The sequence below is a fragment of the Staurois parvus genome, unplaced genomic scaffold (assembly GCF_062004578.1).
Source record: "Staurois parvus isolate SC_StPar_1 unplaced genomic scaffold, SC_StPar_1.0 ptg000818l, whole genome shotgun sequence".
NCBI classification, from domain to species: domain Eukaryota; kingdom Metazoa; phylum Chordata; class Amphibia; order Anura; family Ranidae; genus Staurois; species Staurois parvus.
In genome coordinates this window covers 1,802,387-1,817,993 of record NW_028318614.1, presented here as the reverse complement: position 1 = coordinate 1,817,993, position 15,607 = coordinate 1,802,387, and the positions used below count along the sequence as shown (strand labels likewise).

Sequence of the window (15,607 nt, the reverse complement as noted above, 5' to 3'; positions counted from 1 at the left end):
TTCCTCTGGTACATATTGTCCAGACAATGCTTAAGAATACAGTGTCTCTATGTGATGGGACTACAGGTCCCAAGATCCTCTACTTCTCAGGCACACTTCCCACTCTGCTAGCAGGAAATGATATGATTACTCTCAACACTAGAGGGGGGAGAAAGACGATCTCAGTCTATGCAGCAGATATTCCTGAATAGCAAAATGACCCAGCCTGGGCCTGGCTTCATAGGAAACATAAATTGTCTTTGTGTTTGCTGATGCATTAACAGTAAACTTCATTATAAACACCTGAACTCAGTAATTTGGAAGGGTGCCATACTTTGACCATATACTGTAGTGTAAATCCACTCCAGGTCACCAAGTCGAGTCACTTTTGACAAAAAGGACCTATCCATGTCTTGTTGTGTTATTTCTCTGCAATAAAATGATAGCTGAACTCTAGTCCTTTTTGTACAGTAGTACAGGCTCCTCTCCTGTATTAAAATAGCTTGCTCTGATTTCACTGTACACTGTGGGCTTCTCACAATGTTCACAGAAGCTGCAGTAAGTCAGTCCTGCCTCATCTTCTGGCTGGATGATGTTCAGCATCCCCTAGATCTTTTCTCCCCAGGAAGTTTAATTTATTATGTCAGCATTCAACAGCAAAGCCTTCATCTGCAGCTCTAACCATGCCCATGGTTTTTTAATGTTATATAGAAAGCTGCAACAGATGACTATCACATGAGTGACCGAGGTGTATTCAATGTGTGGATTGTGATTGACAGCCTGGACCCATATTCTTTATGTTGTTTGAGAGGCAAGATGGCAGCCCCAATAGGGGGATAACTATGGAGAGACTGAAGCAGAGTTTTTGCTCCTGTAACATGCACTTGTGAGTCATTAATAAGTTGAACAGTTCATCATTTGTAACAGTTTCTGTAAAAAGAGGCAAATGCATGGGTTGCCTTAAGAATTATGGCGTACTCTCTTTTTTTAATGCGGTCTATTTTGGTGGATTTTTTTTTATATTACAGAGGTAATATAATTCCAGAAAATGAACCACAGAAAAAGTAAAACTTGGACACTTGCATTTTAAAAAATGCTGCAGAAGAAGGAGGAATGCCCACTATCACAAATTTTATTTATAGAGCCCTTAGCACAGCTCTCCACTCATCTTTTTGGCTTATGACATTATTTTGTTCCTTACCAAAACTCCAATCTTTCTACCTAGCTTACCTGCCATTCTCAGTTTGGTACAGTATTGGGCCTGTGAAAAGGCCTCAACATTCACCTACTGACTGCCTTCCATTGTACCTTGCAACTCTCCTGTTCTTTTCCATGGAAACCTAAAGAACTTTCCTATTTAGTTACCTACATGACTAACTCTCACCACACCCTTTATACTGTAACCACCACCAGCTTTTATAAGTTCAGGGCTTTTTTCACAAAAGCCTTATTTTGTGCCTTGCCCATATCAATTATTTCCCATACCATGGGAGTACTGCAATGACAGGCCTTGCAATTTATTTTGATACAAGGCAGACTGAGACTCCCAAACATACTCCCTACCAGTCTAAACTTAATGATGGATTAAGAGTCCCACACTTACAAATATACTACGTATCAGGCTACACAGCTGGCCATTCTCACCAAACACTAGGCCTCCACAGAAACACCACTTTGGGTGGCACTCAAAGCAAGCGATTGCAACCCCCTATGCAGGGAAAATCTGCTCTGGCTTAGCTTAACTTTATAAAATCCTATAACAATTTTCTCACCTCAAAGTATTGGATGCAGTATAGTACTCAGGGGCCTTCTATCCATCCATCTCCCACTTTTTCCTGTCCTTTTCCTTCCCTTCAGGATTAAAATCTCCAAGTATTTTTGAACATTGGAATACTTAGATCACACGTTACATCAGATCCTTATGATGGATGGTGTAAACTATTCCCATCACTATGAAGGGACTAAACTAAACTATCAAAACTTGGAAATGTTACATACTTACAGATCAAACATTTTGTTGCCTTCACCGTCTGCACCCTGACCTAAGGACTAGCTTTCACATCTGTTGAACAAAAATATAAAAATGATCCCCACTCTCCAGGTTTGATCTTCTTCCTACACAACTTACTATTCCATAAATCCCCACCATTCACGCATAATTACATGCAGAAATGGACAACTGGGCTAAATACCAGAACAGAGCCAAAAATATGGTCCCAGATATGAAGCACTACCAAATCTTGTTCCAATAATGAAACCAATGTTGACTCAAATTACAAAGTATTATATATTATATACTATGTACCTACTGGATAAGCACATGTAATATCAGGCTGCTCACTGGATGGTTTCAGGGGTTGCTTGGAGCTAGGCTCATGATAGTGCTGACCCATATCTCAGGAACTATGGCAAAATCTATGCAAATCTTCATGCAATTGTGCATCCTTTTGAACCCCTGTGAGGTACTCTATAATTTAAAACCTTAAAGCCTAACAATATTTCAATTTAATCTAATGTTCTGATGGTCACCAAACAAAAACTAACGCTCTCACACTGACTTTGTGTGAAATCCAGAATTCATTGTATATCTTTTAAAGAAAACCTATTGTGCCCAAATTTAAGAATAATTGAGACTCATAAAGAACTCACTGCTTGCCAAGCAATTATGAATAGTGTCCAATTGACTTATGAATGCTGTGGATATTCCACACAGATGGGATCTTGGTGCCTTCTCGCAATCCCAGGATGCCTCCCTAACACTACTGCTTGCCTAGCACTACTCTCATTCTCTGCTTAAAGCTAACTTTCTGAACCTTTTTTCAGTCAAGGCACCCTTTACAATTATGGAAAGTCTTGAGGCACCCCATTCTTAAATGTGAAAAACTATTCTAATAGTTTTATATAACGCAGCAACATCCACACATGTAGGACACCCAACATTAGAGGTGATTTATTCTTCCAAATCAAACACACTTTTGCACACTGGTACTGACTAGTATTCCAGTGTTTCTCTTCTCCCTCAGTTTTTCTCTATCACTGAGCTGATGTGACCCCAACACTGATGGAGAGGGGCAGGGGAAGGTCAAACTAGGATGCTGTGCTGGCAGCTGACAGCATCCTTTTCAACTGATAAGGATGTCAGAATGCGGCGGCTAGGTAGTAATGGTGCACAATGGAAACCTGTGGCTTTGTGTAACTTAAAGGCAGGCTTGTTCCACCTGCTGGCCTGCATTCATGTTTTGGGCAATTTTTAGACATTTTGCCAAGACACCCCTGAAGAAAACTCAAGGCACCGCAGGGTGCCTGGGCACCCTGGTTGAGAAAGGCTGGCTTAAAGTGATTTCTAAGGTAAACATTTTTTTTTTATTAAAATAAAAAAAAGCTATACTTACCTGCTCTGTGCAATGGCACTGTACAAAGTGGTTCCTTAGCTCCTCTTCTGGAGTCCCCCACTGGCACTGTCCATAGGCTCCTGCTGCTCTCAGAATCTCCTGTGAGACCAAGAAGACAGAGAAAGAGCAGATGGCGGTAGAACACTGGATCTAGGGAGGAGCCAGATAAGTGTTTAGGAATGGGTGGGGGTTGGAAGTTATGGGGAGTTTTTACCTTAATGCATTAAAGCAAAAACATTTTTTTTTTTACTTTAGAGCCACATAAACTTTTCCACTCTACATTCTTTCTAACTTGTTGGTGTGACAATGTTCTCAAAATAAATGGGTTGCCTTAAGAGAATTCATGTTAACCCAAGAATACTCCATGAATTGCTCATGCAATACTGTAATTCACTTGTTCTGCATGATTTAGTTCTGCACCATGGTTTCATTTGCCCTAAAATATGCAGAGATTTAGGATACACTAACGTATTTCAGAAATGCAAATGTGTGTTTTTTGCATGTTAAAGTGCACTGCATTAAGGCAGCTTGAATGGGTTCCCAATGTACAACAGTGCGCTTACTGTAAACTGGGCATGAAGCATTTTTACAATGCATAGCACCACAACATATACTGTAGATGTGGGCCTCTAAAACTTGTGCTGGGCAGCCTAGGTGAATTCCGACACCTTTCAAATTTTTTTTACTGCAACACACCATACTGTGTCTCAAAAGGTTTACCATATCTTACCAATTTACACTAGTTCAAAGTGGCCCCAAAAGGTGCACTCAAAAGTGTGTCAAACAGACAATTGGAGAGACTCAATTGTTCAGCACAATTCCTCCACTGTTTTTTGAAGCAATTACTTTTTGAGTCATTCAAAATATGTTCCACAAGAAAAAGTGACAGTGTCCCTTTCATGGGAAACACATAGTACCTTAATCTGCCTGAAGAACATAATTCATGTTACGTCAATTGTTTTCCAACAACAGACAATAAGGTTCCAGTCATCAGTCTTGTCTGTGCAGCCTAGGGATATGCTTTGATGCATAAATTAGAATTCTTTTTATAACACCTTCTTTGTTTTTAATTCCAGTAACCTTAGCATACCCAAATATATAGACAGCCTATAGATTCTTTACATTCCTCACTCATCTTATATTGTATTTAATTGAACAAGAATTTAAATATTTGGAAAAATTCACCAAATATAATTTGCTCTGATGGATTACTTTGCATTTACTCATGAGAATTATTATTATATTATTTTATTGGTATTACATTTTTGTTTAGTAGATATAATGGAGGGTGATAGCAAATGTTTTAAAACTTATGTTTTGAGTAAAGAAAAAGGTGGAAACAAAAAAAAAATTTACAAAATGTGCCTTTTTTATATTTTGGATAGAGCAGGGAAAAGGCTAGAACCCTGGGTGGGTTTCATTAAACTTCTTAACCACTTGAGCTCCTGAGGATTTACCCCCCTTAATGACCAGGCCTCTTTTTGCTACTCGGCGCTGCACTAATTCAACTGATAATTGCGCAGTCATGCAATGCTGCACCCAAACGAAATTGACGTCCTTTTTTTCACACAAATAGAGCTTTCTTTCGGTGGTATTTGATCACCTGTGCGCTTTTTATTTTTCAAGCTATGAACAAAAAAAGGCCAAACATTTTGAAGAAAAACAATATTTTTTACTTTCTGCTATAAAAAATATATAGTAAACTCAAAGTTGGTTATAAATGTTGGCCAAAATGTATTCTGCTCCATGTTTTTGGTAAAAAAAAATCCCAATAAGTGTATATTGATTGCTTTGTGTGGAAGTTATAGCGTCTACAATCTATGATATAAATACTGCAATTTACGCCATTTTTCTGCTATACAGCGCTGCGCTAGTTTAACGGACAATTGCGCGGTCATGCAATACGGTATATAAATGAAATTTACATCCTTTTTTTCCCCACAAATTGAGCTTTCTTTTGGTGGTATTTGATTGCTTGTGCGGTTTTTATTTTTTGCGCTATAAAAAAAAAGGCTGACAATTTTGAGGAAAAAAAAACAATATTTTGGACTTTTTGCTATAAAACATGTCCAGTAAAAAAAAAATGCAAAAATCAAATTTAGTCATAAATTTCTGCCAAAATGTATTCTGCGACATGTCTTTGCTAAAAAAAAACCAATACGTGTAAATTAATTGGTTTACATGAAAGTTATAGCGTTTACAAATGGCGGGAAAGATACTGGGATTTTTAATTTTTATTTATACTAATAATGGCGCCGATCAGGGGAACTGACTTGGGGTCACTGATATCCCCAGTGACACCAATACAGTGATCAGTGAAAAAAAACACTGAAACTGTACTAATGTCACTGGGGAGGAAGGGGTTAACATTTTTAGAATTTGCTGTGTAAGGGGAGTGTTTTACTAGGGGGCGGGGGTGTGTACTGGACGGGGGGGAAGGAGGGGGGAGCTGATCGAGGGAGAGAAACTCTTCTCTCCCTCTGCAGCTTGTCGGCGAACTGTCACAGAGCAGGCTGTGTGTAAACAATGCAGCCCTGCTCTGTGTCAGTGATTACAGCTCATCGCGGGAAAACGGCCGGTGAAAACCGGCCGTGACCCAGCAGCGGAGACCCGCTGCTAACACCCGCGGGACAGGCAGGCCCCTACCTGTTTTGAAGGCAGCCGTTTTAAAACGTGCTTTTGCCTATGAGCACCGCCCTGCCACCGTTTATATGCGGTGGCTGGGCGGCATGTGGTTAAAGTCTTAAACTCCATTGAAGAGATTTTGCCTTACTCCTGTTTTGCTGACAATGGTTTCAACAGACAAGTGGAGAAAAAAAAACAAACAGAAATAGAAGGCAAGAGTTCTAGGTTTCTACTATACCCTGCTACTAACAGCATTTTTATTTCTGTCTGTGTTGCCATTGGAGATTTACTTTCACTTCCTGTCTATTTAACCCCTTCCCTAGCAGGCACTTATACCCCCTTCCTGCCAAGGCCAATTTTCAAGTTTCAGCGCTGTCACACTTTGAATGACAATTGCGCATCTACAGTATATATACAAAATATATATGTAAAGTGCTGCATAAATTGATGATATAAGTACCTAAAATAATTATCTTTATTTTAAGTGTAAACTTTGTAAGTATGGCTTTATGCAATATAAACACAAATGTTGTTGGATTAGAATTTATGATATATATTAATACTAATTGAAATAATCACATATTTATGTTGGTGTATGATATAGCTTTACCTTAGATGCAAAGTTGGGACCACTGCATTTATACCAATCGTCAACAACTATACCTTTACTCAGTGCCAAAGAAGCTGACATGTTCACAAAATGTGTCAATAGAAGAGCTGAGTGTTGTATGAAAACATATATTGTTTTTAGGACATACCTTTTATGCGTTGGTGGAAAAAAATGTTTGTGTACAGATTTAATATATGCATGAGTTGACTTTATGGATGTATATTCTTTAGAGTTTTTACTAGTTTGTTAATTAAATTTTGATATTTCATTGAGATTTGCTTGATTCCCCAGCGTTCTACCAATTGAGAATTGTCTTTAGTTTATAATCAATAAAGGCAAACTATTCAAAACTGCTGTACATTCCCTTTATGGCTTGTAGCCTTAAAAAAAATTGTTGTAAATGTCTTGGCAGAATATGGTTTGCAGGTATGGTCTGATTGGAGGGACAGACCTTTAACATTAACCATACCTTATGCTGACATATGAACTACTGGGTGCTAAGCTCAGCTGAAAGGTTTTGTGATTTTCACATACAAATCTTTGAAATCCTGGTTACAAGAAAAAGGCTTTACAGTAGCTAAAATAAAAAGCAGCTCTACTCACATGGGAAACACATCAGGTGTACAGTACGTCTAGAACTAATGTATTATACAGAACTTTTATTAGATGAATGATATAAACACTAAAACATTTTACATGGCTATGAATAGATATGATATATGTGTGTTTGTGTATGTCTCTTGAGATTGCCCCCTACGTGGATAATCCCTCTTCTGGTTCAAAGCCCACTGTCCCTCACATATACATAAGTGATTGCAATCTGCGTAATCACTTAACTTTAAAGTTAAAAAATTTATATAAATAAAAAATAATAAATAATACAAACTCGTTGCTTACTATAGCACCTCAATAGTGATTTCATTGAGCTTCAACAATTATTATTATTATTATACAGGACTTATATAGCGCCGACAGTTTGCTCAGCGCTTTACATTATGGAGGGAGACAGTACAGTAACAATACAGTTCAATACAAGAGGGATTAGAGGGCCCTGCTCCTTGGAGCTTACAATCAAAACATTTGAGCAGTGCAGCATGTGCCAATTCAAAAAATGGCCATAATTGCAGCCATTAAACTGTGTTCCAATGACCAATGGGCTGTAACTGTGATCCTCTTCCTGAGTATCACCATGCATGTACAACGCCACATGTAAAAATGGATGCTCACCTCCTTACATGACACCTCATCTAAATTGAGGTCTAATAGCGCTTTAAGATGTCTCCTGCTGGGGCTATAAACCCTCGGGTAACTTTAGTATAAGGATGGCTGATGGTAGGTATCACATAGCTTTCCCTCATAATCATTGGTGGCATATGTAAATCATAAAATAGAGCACAAATATTGCTCTCTGTGTATACTTGATTTTTAATAAAAGGATAGCATAAAAACACTCACATAAAATCAAAGCACAACAAGTGCTTAAACAACGCATAAAAATCACATCACAGGTTTGGGAATCTTACCTCCCACCTGGAATAGTACCATATGCGGGGTTCTCTTTCCTTTATGAGCTATGCCCAGGTGTAGGCTTCATCAGTAGGATCCCTAGCATATACAATTTTGTCTGCTATACAAATCAGCTTGCTTTCTAAACCAGACACCCAGAATATTTTTTGTAGTGCCAAGTTCTTTAAAGGACTAGCCTAGCAAAATAAGATATTTTACCTTAGGGGGAGTTTAGTGGGCTAGAGTTATCTTCTAGTCATCCTCTAGCATTTTATGTGTCCTGGATAGTGAGCTCTGCATTCCACAATTTCCAACTCTTTTCTTCTTCATTGTAAGTAGTGGGTGTTCCACTTCTTTTGGTATTCTCTTGTGGTGTTCCACTTTTTGTGGCATTCTCTGTAATTTAATATAAAAGTAAATAGGGTAAGTTGGTCTCCCTCTTAAGCAAGGGTGTAGACCTTGGAACAGAAATATGAAGTTCTACTAAAAAAAGAATCCCTAAGACATATAAGAATTTATTAGGTGGCCAATGCTCTGGCAACTACCAAAACATGGAATATTATTTTTTTTGTGGACTGACCTTTTAAGATATCTAGGATTTGGTGGGTGCTGTGTTTTGCCATTTTTCTCAACGCCCCCATATTTAACTGCCAGGATATGCTGTGGAGGGGTGGCCACACATAGCTATTTGTTTTAATTCTTTTACATGTGTTCTGACTGTTGGTGGCATGGGAAGACCAAAGCCTTATAGGTATTTCCACAAATAGGTAGGGGTTTAATGTTCCCTAGGGTGAGCAACCTTCTTAGGCACAGATACCAGTCCATTAATGTCTTGGCAAACCGTGGGGAGATTCTTTGTGTGGATTACAGACCATTTACAATGATTCAGAGGAAGTTAAATGAAACTTCCAAAAAACAAAACTTAGCCATGTCTTGGCTCTTCCTAAACAATAACAGTCCAAACTAATGCTTGTCAACCTTCACATACAAGTTTTAACATTTTTGCCAACCTTTATTACTAACAGACAAAATATGTCTGCTCCCCAGGCTCTGTGTTTCAGGTGAGCATAAATGGCCTGCAAGGGGGATGGGGGGTTACAACAGCCAGAGTTGATATGAAAGGAGCCTGGGAGATGTGAAAAATCCAAACAGGACCTTTCCAGGCTCCCTGTGAGACCCTCTGCCACAGTGGGTAAAGTGCCTACCTGAATCTGGTGACCTCTTTGAAATCCAGTGACACAGTGAGACAGATAATGCAAAGATTTGCAACTTTATTGAGTGGCACCTACATGCTGACATGATAAAAAAAATGGTTAATAAGAGTCGGGAAAATAATCAAAAGAGGAATCAGAGCATTGGTATTAGAGCATCACTGTGGAGTCCTTTATGATGATTTACTTTGAAGAAAGTATTTTTATATAAAGCTAACTTTTATCCAAAAATGGAAACTAAGGTGCTACACCACTGCTCATGGTCCAGATACAACTTGATTCCAATAAAAGTCAGGGGGATAATACAAAAAGTATTCAACATGTTTCAGGGGTCCAAAAATGCCCCTTTGTCAGGGCTGATTGAAAATAATTAACGGGCTAGAAGTGAACTAGACCTTTAATATTATTTCTTCCAGTGTGATAACAAGCACAGGCCTTGTCAGCAACTGGTTTGGCAGCCTGTGCTTGCAATCACACCAGCAGAAATAACATTAAAGGTTCAACCTATGTACAATGTTTTCCATCAAGCCCTTATGAAGGTGTTGTTTTTGGACCCCCAAAGCATGTTCAAACTTTTTGGATTGTCCCCCTGACTTTTATTGGAACATAGTTGTATTTGGACTGCTTAGCAGTGTGGCACTTCAGTTTCCATTTTTGTAGCATTACACTGCAAGCCAAGGAGACCAAGGAGGTTCTCTGGGGTGTAGAAGCTTCTTGCCCAGGAACCAGATTATTTACATCAACGTCAATGGGTCCAGAATTATTTTTCCCACTTTCCTCAACCCATTTACTTTATTTAGCCAAAACATCTGCAAATCAGTTATCTGTATGTATCCTGTGTATGTAGCTAAACAGTCTTCCCTGAATATGCAATACAGTCTATCACACTATCTCCTGATGCAATGCAGAGGTAGCTGCAGCTCTGTATGGCAGCAAAGTAGTGTGGTTCTAGAAATCTGAGAGCCACTGTAGCACATCTAATTTCTTGTTAAGACAATGTGGCACTTACAGTATAGCAGCTCTACTCAGTCCTTTTTAGGAAGACAGAAGAAATGGGTGGAATCCACTCCAGCTTCTCTGCACTGTTTTTTAGGCACCGAACAACAGGAATCCAACTAGAAGAGTTTGAAAAAGGTCTCCCTGGAGTGTCTGTCAGCTACCCTCTTCCAGAAACTTTTGTTGTCACCTTCTTCCAAGACTCTGCAGAACATTCTACTCTTAGATGTCACACCATCTGCAGGCTAGCACGTGTCTCCCTGTTCTATAACAATCCCATAGGGGTAAATTGCAGTGGCCCTTTTGGAACAACATAAAATCTTTTGCTGGAAAGCTATTAGGAACAGTGTCACTAGTGGCAGGAAACAAGTAATTTTTCCAAAGTGCAATGTTCTGCTGTACACTTAGACAACAGGTAACATAGCAAATGTCTCTGACATAGGTTGAACTGGATGGATTCACAGGTTGAACTGGATGGATTGGTGTCTTTACTCATCTTTACCAACTATGACATGGTCACACACAAACAAAATACATTAAACTGTTTTATCTGCCAAAGGATTCGTAATACTATTCATGCAGTAATCAGAGTTACACAGCATAGACAGGTGATTGACACTACTCACAGTTGATGAATTTAGTTGTGTCATCTCCCTATCCCTGGCCGTCTGATTGAACAGTGATGGAGCAGCAGCAGACTGATCAGTCATCTCTCTACCTACTCTGTTCTGTCCAATCAGAATGTGCCATTTACATTTTTTTTCATGAAACTCATTTGATTGGCTCCCAGTTCCACACCTCTCTCGCCTAGTTTAAGTGCTGTTGTATAGGGGATTGAAAGAGGCTGTTGACAAGTCAAAATCAGGTACACTAGTTTCATTTAAAAATACATTTAAAGTAGATCTAAAATGCTACTAGATGACATTTAATATGCATTTTTTTTTCAATACGGTTTTCATTTTTTGTATCTATTATTGCATCCCAGTGCTCTCTCTCCAGCATTGGCTGCACATCATTTCTTTTATTTCGCTTCCTGATGGTGACCATGGAGCACCATCACTACACAATGTGGCAATGCCCAACTGGGAGAGATGTCAACCCATTACAGGAAGTATCTGAACAAAAGATCTTCATGGCAAGATCACCAGGTATTCTTTTAATGAAAGCTGCAAATATATGTTTGAATACAGCTTATAAAATGACAATAACATGGTACAGTTGTTATGTGATTTTAGTAGTTGGGTTTAAATCTACTTTCATAAGTCATTAATGAATACAAAATTGCATTTATGTGTGTCTTTTATATCTTCCTGGAGTTTATCTTCATTGTGTTGTGTGTAAATTACAGGTCCACTTTAACCAGCTGCAGGTAAAGTTTCAACAGCATCATACTTTCCAACGGTCCCTGATTTACTTGGACAGTCATGGTTTTTTTTGTAGTCCTGCCATGGCTGTGTCTAACTTTATATGAGACATGTCTCCCAACTATGGGCAAAGCTACCGCCAAAGGATGAAGCAGGCAAGAGGATCGATGGGTGCCTCCATCCTGAAAGTTCAATGATAGCTCAGCCAAGTAAAGTAAGAGCTGATAGCAAAGGCAGACTTCCACCACTCGCTTGCTCTGCTGGAAATGTCATCAGTCAGAGCCTAGCAGAGAAGTGAGTAGAAAAGCCCTCCTTTGATGTGGGTTCTTTGTTTGCAATTGACAGCAGGGATCATCTGAGCTATCACTGCATCTGTGGCTGGAGAAAAGAGACTTGGTATCACGTATAGTGAAATTGATAAGTTTCTGAAATTGAAGACAGGCGTTTTCTTTGTATGTGGACCCGATCATTGAGATGGTTAAATTAAGCACATATAATAGATAACCTAGTTTGGGGTACATTGTCAAAGGAGGAGGAATAATGTTGAATCTTAGATCTATGTTGGATATATAGTCACATTACTCTTCCTTATTTATAATATAAAAGAGCCATGTTTGCACATAATATGAAACTTTCTAGGGTCTGATAGGTAACCCTGACTAAAGTGTAGAAATGTGTTGATGAATAGAGTGCCCAACCTTAGATTTATGTGGAATTTTTAGCATATGCCTCTTTTTTTCACCCTTTTTTAAGAAAGAATGTATCTGTGGTCATGTGGTATTGATGTTATAAGAGCGCTTCATACTGTGTCTTGTGGTTTCTTTTCTTTCCACAAGATTGCACTGCTAACAGCTACGACGCCTGTGCAGTATCGGTGCGCGGTGACGTCATGACGTACGGACCCGTCGTGATGACATAATTGCGTCATTGGATGCAGCAGCCATCTTGGAATCTGGAGAATATAAATAGAAGTCCCATACAAACAATCCAAGTTTTGAACCATGTGCTTTTGTTTTGTTTGACACAATGTGGGGTGCACAGTGAGAATAATTTTTGAATATTCCTGACGAAGCTCTAATGTAGGAGCGAAACATGTTGAGTTTATTTACTTTTTTGTTTTTTCTTTTGTTGGAACACCTACTTTTGGATATGATTTTTGAGCACTTTAATATTTGTTTAGAGCAGAAGCCTCCAAACCATCTAAACAAAGTGCCAGTAAACGGTCTTTCAGACTTTAGGGGGGCCGGACTGTGAAAGTCAGAGCAGAAAATGTCCTGGCTTCACTGGGAGTAAACAACGCCTGATCTTTGGAATTAGGGGAGGAAACGTTCCTTATCATTGGTGTCAGTGGAAGGAATAGTTCCTCATCATTGGTGTCAGTAGGAGGAAATGTGGCCCACTGTTGATGTCAGTGGGAAGAATGGTGGCTTGTCATTTGTGTCAGTGGGAGAAACAGTGCCCCACCATTGGTGATAATTGGAGGAATGGTGCCCCATGGCTGGTGTCATTAGAAGGAATTGTATTCCAGCACTGGTGTCAGTGAGAGGAATTGTGCTCTACTGTAAGTGTCAGTGGAATGAATAGTGCCCAACTGCTGGTGTTAGTGGAAGCAAGTGTGTCCTATTGTTTGTGTTTTTGGAAGGAATTGTAGGTGTCAGAAAGAGAAATAGTGCCACATCGTTGATGTCATTGGGAGGAATTGTTGGTGATTTTTGGTGGAATTGTATACCATCATTCGTGTAAATGGGAGAGTTTGTGCCCCATTGTTGGTGTCAGTGGTAGGAATGATGTCCCAATGTTGGAGTCAGTGGATGGAACAGTGCCCCAAGGGCCAAATAAAACTAAGCAAAGGGCCATATCCATCCCCTGGGCCACAGTTTGGAGACCACTGGTTTAGAGGAATGAGATCAAGCAAATTTACCTACCTCTTTCATACCAATAGGGATCAAGGGATTGCATTATGATGTTAATCAATGCATGGTCCTATTTGGAATGAGGCTATAGGAGTTATGGGCACGGGTGGATCTGTAGTCACAGTATTCAGAGCTAGAAAGCCAATCCTCTCCTCCCTTTTAGAGATAGATTGTTAGTAACAGTCTCTAGATAGGCACCAATTGGGTAATTAGCCTCTTCCAAGAGTGGACACAGATGTATATGCATGTAGTGCTTAAAGAAATGATGATTAGACTGCTCTGTCAAATAGTGGAAGGTAACAAATGTCAATGAGTAAGCAATCACATCCAACTTTGCTATTTTTGATTGCAGTCTGCATATAATAAGTAATTTAAGGGGATGATAATCCTATATCTTTCATGGATATATATTACACCATGATGAAAATATAGACACGTTGGAGTAGTCCCTTATTATATTTGTCATGTTTCTGCAATCTTTTGATCCCTGATATCTGTTTTTTCAGGTAGTCATCAATATGATTTTGATGACATATTAGAGGGGGTAATCTCCCTCTTACGTTATGCTTATTGAAGAACAAGAGGCTTGATCTCTCTCTTTAGAGAGAAATCTTAATACAAAATCTCCAATTTTTTTCATAAAAATCCTAACTATTGATTAGGTAATTAGTTTGTTTTTATTTGCTTTAATGCATGGGTATGCGCACCCCTGTTCATGGAGAAAAGAAAGTCTACATGCCAGATGTGGGAACCTTCAGAAATAGATTGATTTAGCAGGCAGTTGTGTTTAATATGGAGGAAAGAGCAGTAGACAAGAACAGTGAGAGAGGGGATGATTAATCTACAGGAATCCAGACAGTATCAAACAGCCAGTTATTGAACACCATTGCTCCCTCCCCCACTGTGCACCAGAACACTCCTTTGTCCCCCCACTGAGCACCAATGACCTCCTGCCACCCCCCCCCCCTATTGAGCACAAGGGCTCCTTTTTTGTCCCCACTGAGCACCAGTGCCCCCTCTTGCTCCCCTACTGATCACCAGTGCTCTCTTCGTACCCCCCACTGAGCATCAGTTCTCCTTTTTGTTCCCACTGAGCACCAGTGCCCTCCTATCCTCCCACTGAGCACCGATTCCCCCCTTATTCCCTCCACTGAGCATCCATACCAATGCCCCTCATTCACCCCACAGAGCACCAGTAACCCCACTCCTCCTTCCATAGAAAGTCAGTGCCCTCTTCTGCCCTTAATCAGCACCAGGGCCTCCTCTCCCCTCACAGAACACTAGTGCCTCCATCTGCCCCCACTGAGCACCAGTGCCCCCCTCTGCCCCCACTGAGCATCAGTTCTCCTTTTTGTTCCCACTGAGCACCAGTGCCCTCCTATCCCCCCACTGAGCACTGATGCCCCCTTTATTCCCTCCACTGAGCATCCATGCTCTCTTTGCCCCCTCCCCACTGAACACCAGTTTCACCCTCTCTTTCCACTTAGTACCCCTACAGTTCCTCCTCTCTTCCCACTTTGTACCCCTACAGTTCTAAACAGAATGGCCAATGTCAAATTGTGTTTTTGAATATTTTTTTGCCAAATGTGTTTGCAGTGTACTTTGTATTCATCATTGTATTCTTTGCAAGAGCTGCTAGGCTGCTGCACTTTAAAAGGATGGTACAACTTAAAGATACAGTTTACAGCTTACATAATTGTTATAATGAACACTCCCTTTTGGCTGTGTTTTTGTCCTTATGATAAATCTTCTTGGATATACAGTATTTTAAAATGTTACAATAACGTAACAATATGCTATTTGAAATAAATGCCCCGCATCCCGGGGTGTCCCTAGGCAGGTGCAGGGAGTGCGCGCCGCACTGGGTGACACCTACCGCATGGGGTGACACTGGACCCGCTCCACGAAAAGGTAAGTTGTAAAGCAAACCGATGGCCCCGCAGGATGGATCGGATCTTCGGACTGAGCACAATGGATCGGAGTCCTGTATAGGTTGCATGCTGACAATCTC

The 15,607-nt window shown here is 39.9% G+C and overlaps 1 long non-coding RNA gene across 1 annotated transcript in view; it reads right to left on the bottom strand.

The window, feature by feature from the left end:
- LOC149444001 (uncharacterized) overlaps positions 1–15,607 on the bottom strand; it is a 53,188-nt gene that overhangs the window by 18,657 nt on the left and 18,924 nt on the right. Inside the window, exon 2 of the long non-coding RNA XR_016306558.1 lies at positions 8,332–8,508. This is a non-coding gene — a long non-coding RNA (uncharacterized LOC149444001). The remainder of the gene's footprint in view (positions 1–8,331; positions 8,509–15,607) is intronic.